Source organism: Lynx rufus, unplaced genomic scaffold (assembly GCF_022079265.1).
Source record: "Lynx rufus isolate CCGP_SWC_20201006 ecotype Redwood Valley unplaced genomic scaffold, mLynRuf1.p SCAF_25, whole genome shotgun sequence".
NCBI classification, from domain to species: Eukaryota; Metazoa; Chordata; class Mammalia; order Carnivora; family Felidae; genus Lynx; species Lynx rufus.
This window is the reverse complement of record NW_025814840.1, coordinates 2059973-2070738: the sequence shown is the minus strand read 5'-3', so window position 1 is coordinate 2070738 and position 10766 is coordinate 2059973. Positions and strand designations below refer to the sequence as shown.

General features: G+C 42.2%; 1 pseudogene; it reads right to left on the bottom strand.

The window, feature by feature from the left end:
* Nucleotides 1-2533: 2533 nt before the first annotated feature.
* Nucleotides 2534-2917, bottom strand: LOC124518729 (60S ribosomal protein L27-like; annotated as a pseudogene).
* Between the last annotated feature and the right edge of the window lie 7849 nt (nt 2918-10766).

The following is a 10766-nucleotide window of genomic DNA, read 5'->3' as shown; positions in this document are numbered from 1 at the left end:
ATTTTTGAGAGACAGAGAGAGACAGAGTACAAGTGGGGGAGGGGCAGAGAGAGAGGGAGACAGAATCAGAAGCAGGCTCCAGGCTCTGAGCTGTCAGCACAGAGCCTGATGCGGGGCTCGAACTCACAAACTGTGAGATCGTGACCTGAGCCAAAGTCAGACACTTAACCGACGGAGCCACCCAGGTACCCCAATTTACTATTTTCTAATTAAGAGTTCCAGCTGAGTTTTGATTGAAGTATTAAACTGTACGTATAGGTTTATATTTTTAAAATCAGTTTGGATTACATTTGTTTGAGACTTTGCATTGCAAATAAGAAAGGAAGGAAGGAAGGAAGGAAGGAAGGAAGGAAGGAAGGAAGGAAGGAAGGAAGGAAGGAAGGGAGGGAGGAAGAAAAAAGAGCTTTGCCTGCATGTTAATCTATGTGTTTAGTCTCCGTATTAATGTCATGTTTTTCAGGGACATCTTTAGACTGAACAGCACAGTCTGACTCTTCTGGTAAGAAGTGAAATGGGAAGATAGATCTGTGAGCAACCACAGGTTGCTGTAGGAAATTTAAAAAATCTTCCACAGGAATTTACTTACATGTTATCTTTCCTTTTTCCCTGCTTAGAGATGTAAGCTATTTTCTCTTTGGGTAGCCATCATGGATTTACTATCTCCAGAGAAGCCCAGACTATTCTTAGAGAAACCAAAATGTTATGCAAACTGATGTAGATGCCATTACCAGAGCTAAATATAATCAAGAGGAATCATTCTTGCAAATCATATTGACAGCAATAGCCATCTTAAAGATGATTAAAAGGATATTGAATCAAACACGAGATGTAGAGACTGTTTTCAGTATGTATAATGTGCAGACACAACGTTACAAGAAAGTTACTTTCTGGCATACACTGCATATTTAGGAGAGCTGGTTCAGTAGCGATGAGCTCCATCAAATTAAAAGGAAAATAATTGATTTATCAACAAATGCCTCACAACAAAATCTGCTATACCCTCTTCATAGCTATTGTATAAAATTATGTTTAACTCAATTAAAAAGTTCTTACTCCATACGCAGCTATTTTCTTATCTGTTATTGTCATAATGCCCCAACATTAAAGGTGTCCTATGGTTATTTTTACATATAGAATAGCTGGACTGGGTGAAATTAAAAAAAAAAAATTACTATTGCAGTCTAGCTTGTACCCAGGACTGATAAAAATCACTTAGGGAGAACCCATGGGAAAATCAAACTTAGGATTTTCTCAGATGCTTGAGAAGCAAACTATCTTTGATTCGACTTAAAAATTCCTAAAATTAACCAAAAAAAAAAAAAAAAAAAAAGGTGGTGGCCGGGGGGCTGGCTGGGTGGCTCAGTCAGTTAAGCATCCGACTTTTGATCTCAGCTCAGGTTGTGATGTCACGGTTCGTGGGTTCGGGCCCCGTGTCGGGCTCTGCGTTGATGGTGCAGAGCCTGCTTGGGATTCTCTCTCCTTCTCTCTCTGCCCCTCCCCCCACTTGTGCGCCCTCTCTCAAAATAAATAAATAAATAAATAAATAAATAAATAAATAAATAAAATAAAAACATTAACAAAAAAAATTCCTATGGGGTTGGAGCTAAGTTACCAAGGCCATTAGGAAAAAAAAAATGAACTTTAAAAACGGAAGGTACAATATTATTCTACGTAAACATATCTTACAGAAACTGATTTGCAAATACACAATAAATGGTAAATTTGGTCAATAACTCTAATGTGCGTTTTAAAGTGAAAGAACTATCATTTCCTTTCCCTTTTCCTTTTGCTTAAAAATACTGTCTTTTAGAATTCACTGAGAGCAAGTGATTACACAGTAGACGCAATATATGTATTCACAGGCAAATTCAGAAAAAAAACATATTTCTTGGTTGCTTAAAATTTGTGTTTCCTATAAATCTCCTCTCACAATGATTTTTAAAAAAGCGGATTGACAAGCCAAATATGTTTTTGAATGTTTGAGGGGGCCTGTGTGAATTTTTTCTCTTCTGCCATCTTCAATGACTGTCACAGGAAACAGATGCAAATAGCATCTGTTTCCGTGACAGATGCCACCGTGGCGTTGGCATCCTTGAAATGTCCACAGGGTCTGTCCGGACAGTGATTAGCATTCCATGGGCCCATCCACGCTGTTGAGCTCTGCGGTAGTAGAAATATTGCTAAATACCCCAGTGTTTTTATCATTATCCATTTTATCTACGGGACTAAACTGCAAAAAACATGCTCATCACATACCCCTCAAAATTACATTCAAGCATTCCCCAGATGCCTTTACCCTATTTGTAGCTAATTAGAAAATTACAAAAATTTAAGAGAGATAGCTAAAAACGTGTATATCCTTAAGGATATTTTTCTTTCTTTTCTTTTTTCTTTTCTTTTCTTTTCTTTTCTCTTCTCTTCTCTGCTTTTCTTTTCTTTTCTCTTGTTTTTTTTTTCTCTTCTATTCCTGTCCCTTCTCTTTTTTTTTTTTTTTTTTTTTTTTTTGGGTATTTTTAATGATCAAAACAAGAGTCTAAAACCGCAGCTTCTGGAACCATCTGTCCTTGATGGTCTCGCATCTGTCCTTGAACTCGACCTTGGCCTCTCCTCAGGCCGTGTGTTTAAGAACAGAGTCTCTATTCTGTCCAAGGGGATATACACAGAGCACTCTGTGGGCATGAAGTGACTGTAGTTATAAACTGTCACAAAAGACTTGATCTTTGACCTCTTGGCCATTTTCTTCTGGCCCAGGGCCGCTGTCACCTTGCAGGGAGAGTGGTTAATTCCAGCCACCAGAGCATGGCTGTAGGGATGGTCTGAGGTGCCATTATCAATGTTCATCACGATGTTTTTTGCAGCCGGAGTGGCATCTGGCCAGGACCAGGACCGCCTTCTTAGGCTTCCTGAACTTGCCCATCTCGACTGCAGAAAGTTAGGGATGTTTTTCTTGTACCTTCATCCTCTAGTTGTGTTTATTACCAATAACAGTGTGACTAATATTCATTGACTATCTTGTATGTTAAGTTCTACACTAAACACTTCACTTGTATTACCCCATTACTTTCTGACAACAAATAAGCAAAGCTAGGGTGGTTATCCCCACATTAAAAGTAAGGAAACTGTCGCTTTAAGAGGTATAATCCTGGGGACAAATTCTACGAGCTGGAGCCAGGATGCCAATCCTAGTCTGAGGTCAGGATGTGACTGCAGCGGGTACAATAATCACCCCGCAGAGATGCCTACATCCTAAGATCTGGAACCTACGTATATGGGAGATGGCATGGCAACGGGAATTGTCAGTGGAATTAAGGTTGGCAATCAGCTGACCTTAAAATAGGGAGATCATCCCGGACCGCCAGAGTGATCCTGAAAAGGTATATTCAGAACAGGAAGTCGGAGTGACACTCTGTGGGAAGAACCCAACCTTCCCCTGTGGGCTGTGAAGGTGGGGGATGAGGGCATACACCGGGGAGAGGTGTGGCCTCTAGAAGATGGAAAAGGCAAGGCAACAGCGTCTCCCTGAGATCCTCCAGAAATTAATGCACCCCGCCAAACTTCATTTCAGCCCAATGAGACCCATGTCACTGTTCCGGTCTACAGGATGTAAGATTTTTTTAAAAATGTGTTAAGCCACTAAGTTTGTGGTAATTTGCCACAGCGGCAACAGGAAAGCACTATACGGACCCAGGTGTTTCTTCATCAGAACCCTCACTGTGAACGTCCACACGTTTCTGTCAGTGACCATCTCCCTGGTGAGAAGAGGGTTATCTGTAAAGACCAAATAAGTTCTTGAGAGATAAAGGAAAAGGATGGAGGGGAGCTTTGACACTGAATCCACTTCTCCTAAGCTAATGAATGTGCATGCATTTTACAGAGGATACAAGTCATTTCTACACGTCCTTTGTGGTCACCTCACACACGAAAAATCTCTTTATATAAAATCAAATGGGTTATTCAGTCATTGATCTAGTCAATTAGTTATAAAACTGTCTTGTTCTAAAAACAATGCATATTTAAGCACAAAACCCAGCAAGGAAAACAAACTTTCAAAGTCAGGGAGAGATCAAGGGGAACTAAGAATTCAAAATTAAGGAGTCCGTGGTGAAGTTAGTATGTAAAGTGCATAAATCATTAAAAAGAAAAACAATCACAAATCTTAAAAGGGGAAGAACTCCTTACGTTTCTTGTAAGAATTGCACCTTATATATAGGGACAATAAAAGGCTAAAAATAAACAAATAAATTATACTCCAGTCAGGACACAGAAAATCTCAAGAGACCACTGCACCACACCAACAAAGGGGGAAAGCTAGACAGCCTGCAAATTCATAATTTTGGGGGCCCCATCCGAAGTGTGACGATGCAATGGATGTGAAAAAAACTAAATTTCAAAAAAGGATGGGCACTTCTTTTTATTTATGTATTTATTTATTTTTTTTTCAATATATGAAATTTATTGTCAAATTGGTTTCCATCCAACACCCAGTGCTCATCCCAAAACGTGCCCTCCTCAATGCCCATCACCCACCCTCCCCTCCCTCCCCCCCCATCAACCTTCAGTTTGTTCTCAGTTTTTAAGAGTCTCTTATGCTTTGGCTCTCTCTCCCACTCTAACTCTTTTTTTTTTTTTTCCTTCCCCTCCCCCATGGGTTTCTCTTAAGTTTCTCAGGATCCACATAAGAGTGAAACCATATGGTATCTGTCTTTCTCTGTATGGCTTATTTCACTTAGCATCACACTCTCCAGTTAAGGATGGGCACTTCTTGAGAGAAGCGAGTTCCACATGGGATGGCACAAGATTAGGAAAGGCAAATACACGATGGGGGCTGGGTGAGAACAAATGCCTTCCGTTGTAGCAAGGTTTTAATGTGACATGAGTGAGCCTGGAGGATGAAAATCCAGAGAAGCCAAACATCTGATTTGAATGCACTTGCTAATTCCTTCTCAAAAGCCACTTATCCATGCACAAAAGTGATGTGATGAAAGCTGGGGAAGAGCAAAAGGCCTGAGAAAGATATCCGCACAAGATGGAGGGTCGTCTTTGTCCTTTTGAGCCGCTATGACAAATGCCACACACTGAGTGGCTTATAAATGACAGAAATGCATTCCTCACAGTTGTGGAGGCCAGAAGTAGATCAATGTGCTGGCGTGGTTGAAGGAGGTCACAGACTTTCCATTATACCTCAGATGGAGGAAGGAGATGGGATCTCACTGGGGTCTCTTTTATGGTGATGGTAGCCTCATCAGTGAGGGCTCAGCCCTCAGGACCTCATCTCATACCAAAGTCCCCACCTCTGAATGTAGTCACTTTGGGCAATGGATTTTTAATATAAGAATTTTGGAGGGATACAAGCATTCAGACCACAGCAAGGGTGTTGAGGTTCTCAGTATAATGGTATCCTAAAGGTTGGGTTTAGGATGGGACAGGGAGAGAAATATCAACTAAGAGCTCAAGGCTCTCATTGAGCCAATGGTGGCATACTGACTAAGCACCTTCACCAGCTATAGAAGCAGGACACAAAGGTCTGGGACCAAGTCATCAAATTGGAAAGAATTTTTTTTACTGAGTACAGAAAGAAGGGGGCTTCACTGGAGAAAAAGAGACTCCCTCCCAGCTACCCAAAATCTGGACTAAAAAGTAGAGATCGCACTCTGACATCTCCCTGATGATCAGATACAAAATGTTACCAAAGACAGAGTATTATCTACCCTTGAAACATTTGAAAATGGTGGTGCGTGAAAGACGCAACAGAGCCTAGGTCCACTAAACAGTGCTATCGATGGACTCAGCCCAACCCGGATCCCAGTGGCCTGACAGGAGTAATTCCCCATGCCATTGAGTCTGCAAATATTATTTAGTATGCTTTCTACTGTCTTCTTATACATGCCCAGCACACATTTACAAAATATAACATATTTGTAAACAATGAGAAAATATATAATCAGGGGGAAAAAAGTTGCCAATAGAAGCAGATTCACAAAATACCCAGCTATTGGATTCTACACAAGGCCTTACAATAGCTATTATAAATATGTAGAAGGGATTAGTAGAAAAGGAGACAAAATGTGTGGACATCTGAGGAATTTACTACAGTGTTGGAAACTTTAAAAAAAATTAACTGGACATTCTAGAGCTAAAAGATAAAATATCAAAAATGAATATACCATTCAATGAGTTTAGGTATGGACTAGACTTAGCTGCAGAAATTAGGGTACCTTAGGGGTGCCTGGGTATCTCCGTTGGTTGAGAATTTGAGTCTTGATTTCAGCTCTGGTCATGATCCCAGATGATGGCATTGAGCTTCGCTTGGAGTCTGCTTAAGATTCTCTCTTTCTCTCTCTCTTTCTCTCTCTCTGCTCCTCTTCCCCACTGATGCTCTCTCTCTCTCTCTCTCTAAAAAATAAAAAATTAAAACAAATAAAGAAATTAAGGTACCTTGAGGACTGGTCCATAATAATTAACAAACCATAAAAAAAATAAAATTATGTCTGAGACATATGGGGTAACATCAAAATGAAAAACAAAAGTCTATATTTTTGAAGGACTAAAGGTAGAGAATATGGAGGAGACATATTATAAAAGATAATGCATATGAGTTTTCCAAGATTGATGACACCCAGCAATCTCCAAGTAGTATAAATGCAAAGAAAACCACACTGAGATACCTCACCAGTCACACTGCAGTCAAAGATAGAGGAAAGCAACAATAAAAGGAACCTCGTGCACTGTTGGTGGGAATGTAAACTGGTGTAGCCACTGTGGAAAATAGTACAGAGGTTCCTCAAAAAATCAAAAATAGAACTACCATTTGCTGCAGTGATTCACTACTGGGTATTTACCCAAGACGATGAAAACACAAATTCAAAAATATATGCACCCCTATGTTTATTGTAGCATTTTTTGCATTATTTATAATAGCCAAGTTATAGAAGCAACCCAAGTGTCCACTGACAGATGAATGACGATGTGGCGCACACACACACACACACACACACACACACACACACACAAAAGTATGACACAGCCATGAAAAAAGGAAGAGACTATCCCATTTACAATAATGTGGACGGACCTGGAGGCCATTATGCTAAGTGAAATAAGAATGAGAACGACAAATACCATAGGATTTCGTTCACCTGTGGAATCTAAACACAAAACAAATGAATAAACAAACACACAGAAAGCAGAATGAGACCTATAAATACAGAGAACAAACTGATGGTTGTCCGAGGTGAGGAGGGTCAGGGGGTGGGACAAATGGGTGAAAGAGAGAGGGAGACACGGGGGCTTCCAGTTGTTGAATGGGTAAGTCACAGGTATAAAGGCCACAGCATAAGGAATGCAGCCAGTGGTACTGCAACAGTGATGTGTGATGGCAGATGGCAGCCATCCCTGCAGCGAACACAGCATCATGGAAACTTGTCCAATCACTACATCGTACCCCTGAAACTAATCTAATGGTGTGTGTCAACTATACTCAAAAATTTTTTAAGTTCACTTATTTATTTTGAGAGAGAGAGAGAGAGAGAGAGAGAGCGCACACAAGCGAGGGAGGGGCAGAGAGAGAGGGAGGGACAGAATCCCAAGCAGCCTCCACATGATCAGCAAGGAGTTTGATGCGGGGCTCGAACTAATGACTTGTGGGATCATGACCTGAGCCGAAACCAAGAGTTGCATGCTTAACCGACTGAGCCACTCAGGGGCCCCATACTCAAAAAAATTTTTGTAAACAAAGAAAAGCAAAAACAAACACACAAAAAGACTGACATCAACAACAATTAAAAGCGCCCAGAGAGATAAAAAAGAATGAAATCTTGCCATCTGCAACTATGTGGATGGAACTGGAGGGTATTATGCTAAGTGAAATTAGTCAGTGAGAGAAAGACTGACTAATATGACTAATATGACTGAAAGTCATATTTATCATGTGACTTCACTCATATGTGGAATTTAAGACACAAAACAGATGAACACTGGAGAAGGGAAACAAAGATAATATAAAAACAGAGGAGGAGACAAACCACAAGAGACTCTTAAATACAGAGAACAAACTGAGGGCTGCCGGAGGGGAGCTGGTGGGGGAATGGGCTAAATGGCTGATGGGGATTAAACAGGGCTCTTGTTGGGATGAACGCGGGGTGTCATATATGAGAGATATATCACTATATTCTATTCCTGAAACCCTCACTACACCATATGTTAACTAACTTGGATTTACAGTAAAAAAATAGAAATAAAAAATAGAAGGGACTAGAGAAAATTGAAAAAAGATACATTGTGCTCATAGGATTAACAATAAAATTACAGCTGACTTCTCACCAGAAAATATAGAAGACAGAAGATAATGGAATTAAAGTGCTGATTAAAAATGTCCACTAGAATTCTGTATTTTTCAAAAAATATCCTTTAACAATGAATACAAATTAAGACACTTCAGACAGAGACAAGCTTCAGGAAGATGTACCCAGCAGACTCGAACTAGGGGAAATATCGACATAGTAATTATTAATGACACCAATGGATACGCAACAATGCAGGGAAAAATGAGACTACTGGAAAGGGTTAATTACATATTTGCTTTCCATCTCCTTAAAATACATGGAGAACTTAATGAAACATTAACAAGTTTTTGTGAATTTATAAAAGATGGAGATGAGAAATATAGTAGATAAGAAATCGAGGCAGGAGTAAGTTGAATTTTACTGCCGCAGGGTTTTCAAATTATTATTATTATCATCATTATTATTGTTATCATTAAGGCTTTATTTAGAGCAATGTAATGTTGACAGCCAAATTTAGAAGAGGGTACCGAGATAGCCCATGTGTCCACCATGGCCACACATACAGTCTCCCCCTTTATCAGCTCCGCCTAGCAGAGACGTGTATTTGTTACGACTGGCACATCTCAGTCACACACAGCCCACTGTATACATTACAGCTCACTCTTGGGGTCACCCATTCCCGGGGTGCGGACAGATGTCTAATGACATGTATCCATCGTTATGGCATCAGAGAGCGTATTTGCACCACTCTGAACATCTCCTCCTCTGTGGGCCTACAGGATTATTTCGAGAACTTGAGCTGCGCTGGGCTGGAGGCAGTTAAGAGGCCGTTGCCGGGTCTTCAGTGGGAGCTTTGGTGAGCGGGCTTCTTACCAGGCACTCAGGGGGACACGGGTGCTGTCTGGTCCCGGGATGAATGAGACGGTCTCCACTGCCTCGCTTAGTGGGGTGGCCCTGGGACTACAGTCCCAGTCAGGGTGCAGTGGGAGCATCGGCCAGCAAGCCTTTGGGTGTGTGGATGCGTGTGAGGTCTGCTGGGTCCCTGGAGGGCTGCTGTTTGGCCACTGGATGGGTCCCTGGGTGGGCGGGGCTGCCCTGGACTGTGTCTGAGAGGGGCTGGGGGTGGGGCCCTTCAGAATCCCGGGCGCAATGATGGGCACATCTCCTGCTGGGCCCTGGGTCTTCAGGATTGTGGCCTGACTACGATGGTGAGAAGGCCGGGGCTGCATGTGGCATCCTTTTGGGATCGCCAGTGGTGCACATGCGAGTGTCTCCTGCAAGGTTCCCGTGCCATCAAGGTTGTGACCTCACTGTGGCTGGGACAGCCAAACCCAGTTACAGGGCCCTTTCCGAACGTACAGCTTGGCCGAGTTTGGTGGGTTCACCTCCAGGGCTCCCACACTACACCAGGAGGACCAGAGCAGCTCTATGGTCACCGGAGGGTCCACGGTCAGTGTCCACACGCCTATCGCCCCATGCGTGGATGGGCGTGACTCCTCCAGGTCCCTTGGCATATTGACAGAACCAAGGTCAAATGGGGCGTAGCCCGGTCGTCAGGGTGGGAGCTGGTTCCCGTCTCCAGGGGGCAAGTCAGCCACCTGAGCGAGAGCTTGACTCCTCAAAATGGCTCTTGTTGGCCGGGGACCGTACTGAGGGGTCACATCCTCCTGGCCCCCAGGGCTCCCGTGCGGCACTGTTGTTCTGGACAGATGCCACGGTATCGTGGTGGACAGGGGAACATGAGCACGGGACCACTGGACCGTCTCGCTGATGTCACGCCTTCCCACGTGTGCGTGACAGCGCCTGCCGGCCTCTCAGAGTGTGACAGGAACCAGCACCTGTGTCTTCCAAGTGGAAAGTCAATTTCTGATGTAATCCCTAAAGCCCTTAAACGGTATCTCACCTCAGCCCTGGGGGCTTATTTTGGTACTTCTTGGTCTTATAATTCTGCGTGTCAGCGTTTAACATATTAGACAGCTACACTCCTCAAACAATACTAATTTATTTGCTCACTCATTGAGTTGCTCTTAAAATATTTATCGATATCTTCTGTATCCCTGCCCTCATCCACCCCCCAGGCTTGTTGCCACAAAGGGAAGGCACTTCTGAACCACTTGGGCAGGCAAAGTCGTTGAAGAGGAGGAAACAAGGAATGCCATTTGCCTAGTGCAGTGAGCTATCCCGCAGTATTATAACATATTCAATATTTAACGACCTGCAACTCAAAACGAGTAAGATAAATACAAGTGCTATGATTTAAGTGCAAATTAAGCTCTCAGAAGTGTTAAAATATAGGCTTTGTATGTAATTAATGAAGCAGCGAGAGTGTAAATATTATGTAGTAATTAGATTCGTCAGTGGTAAAACTGAGGTAACCCGTGATTTATGTTCCTGCATCAGGAACAAATTTTAAAACAAATATAATAAACAGCGATTACCGTTTTGTGATTGTAAATAAAGTCATATATTTAAGACTTGAAGCCT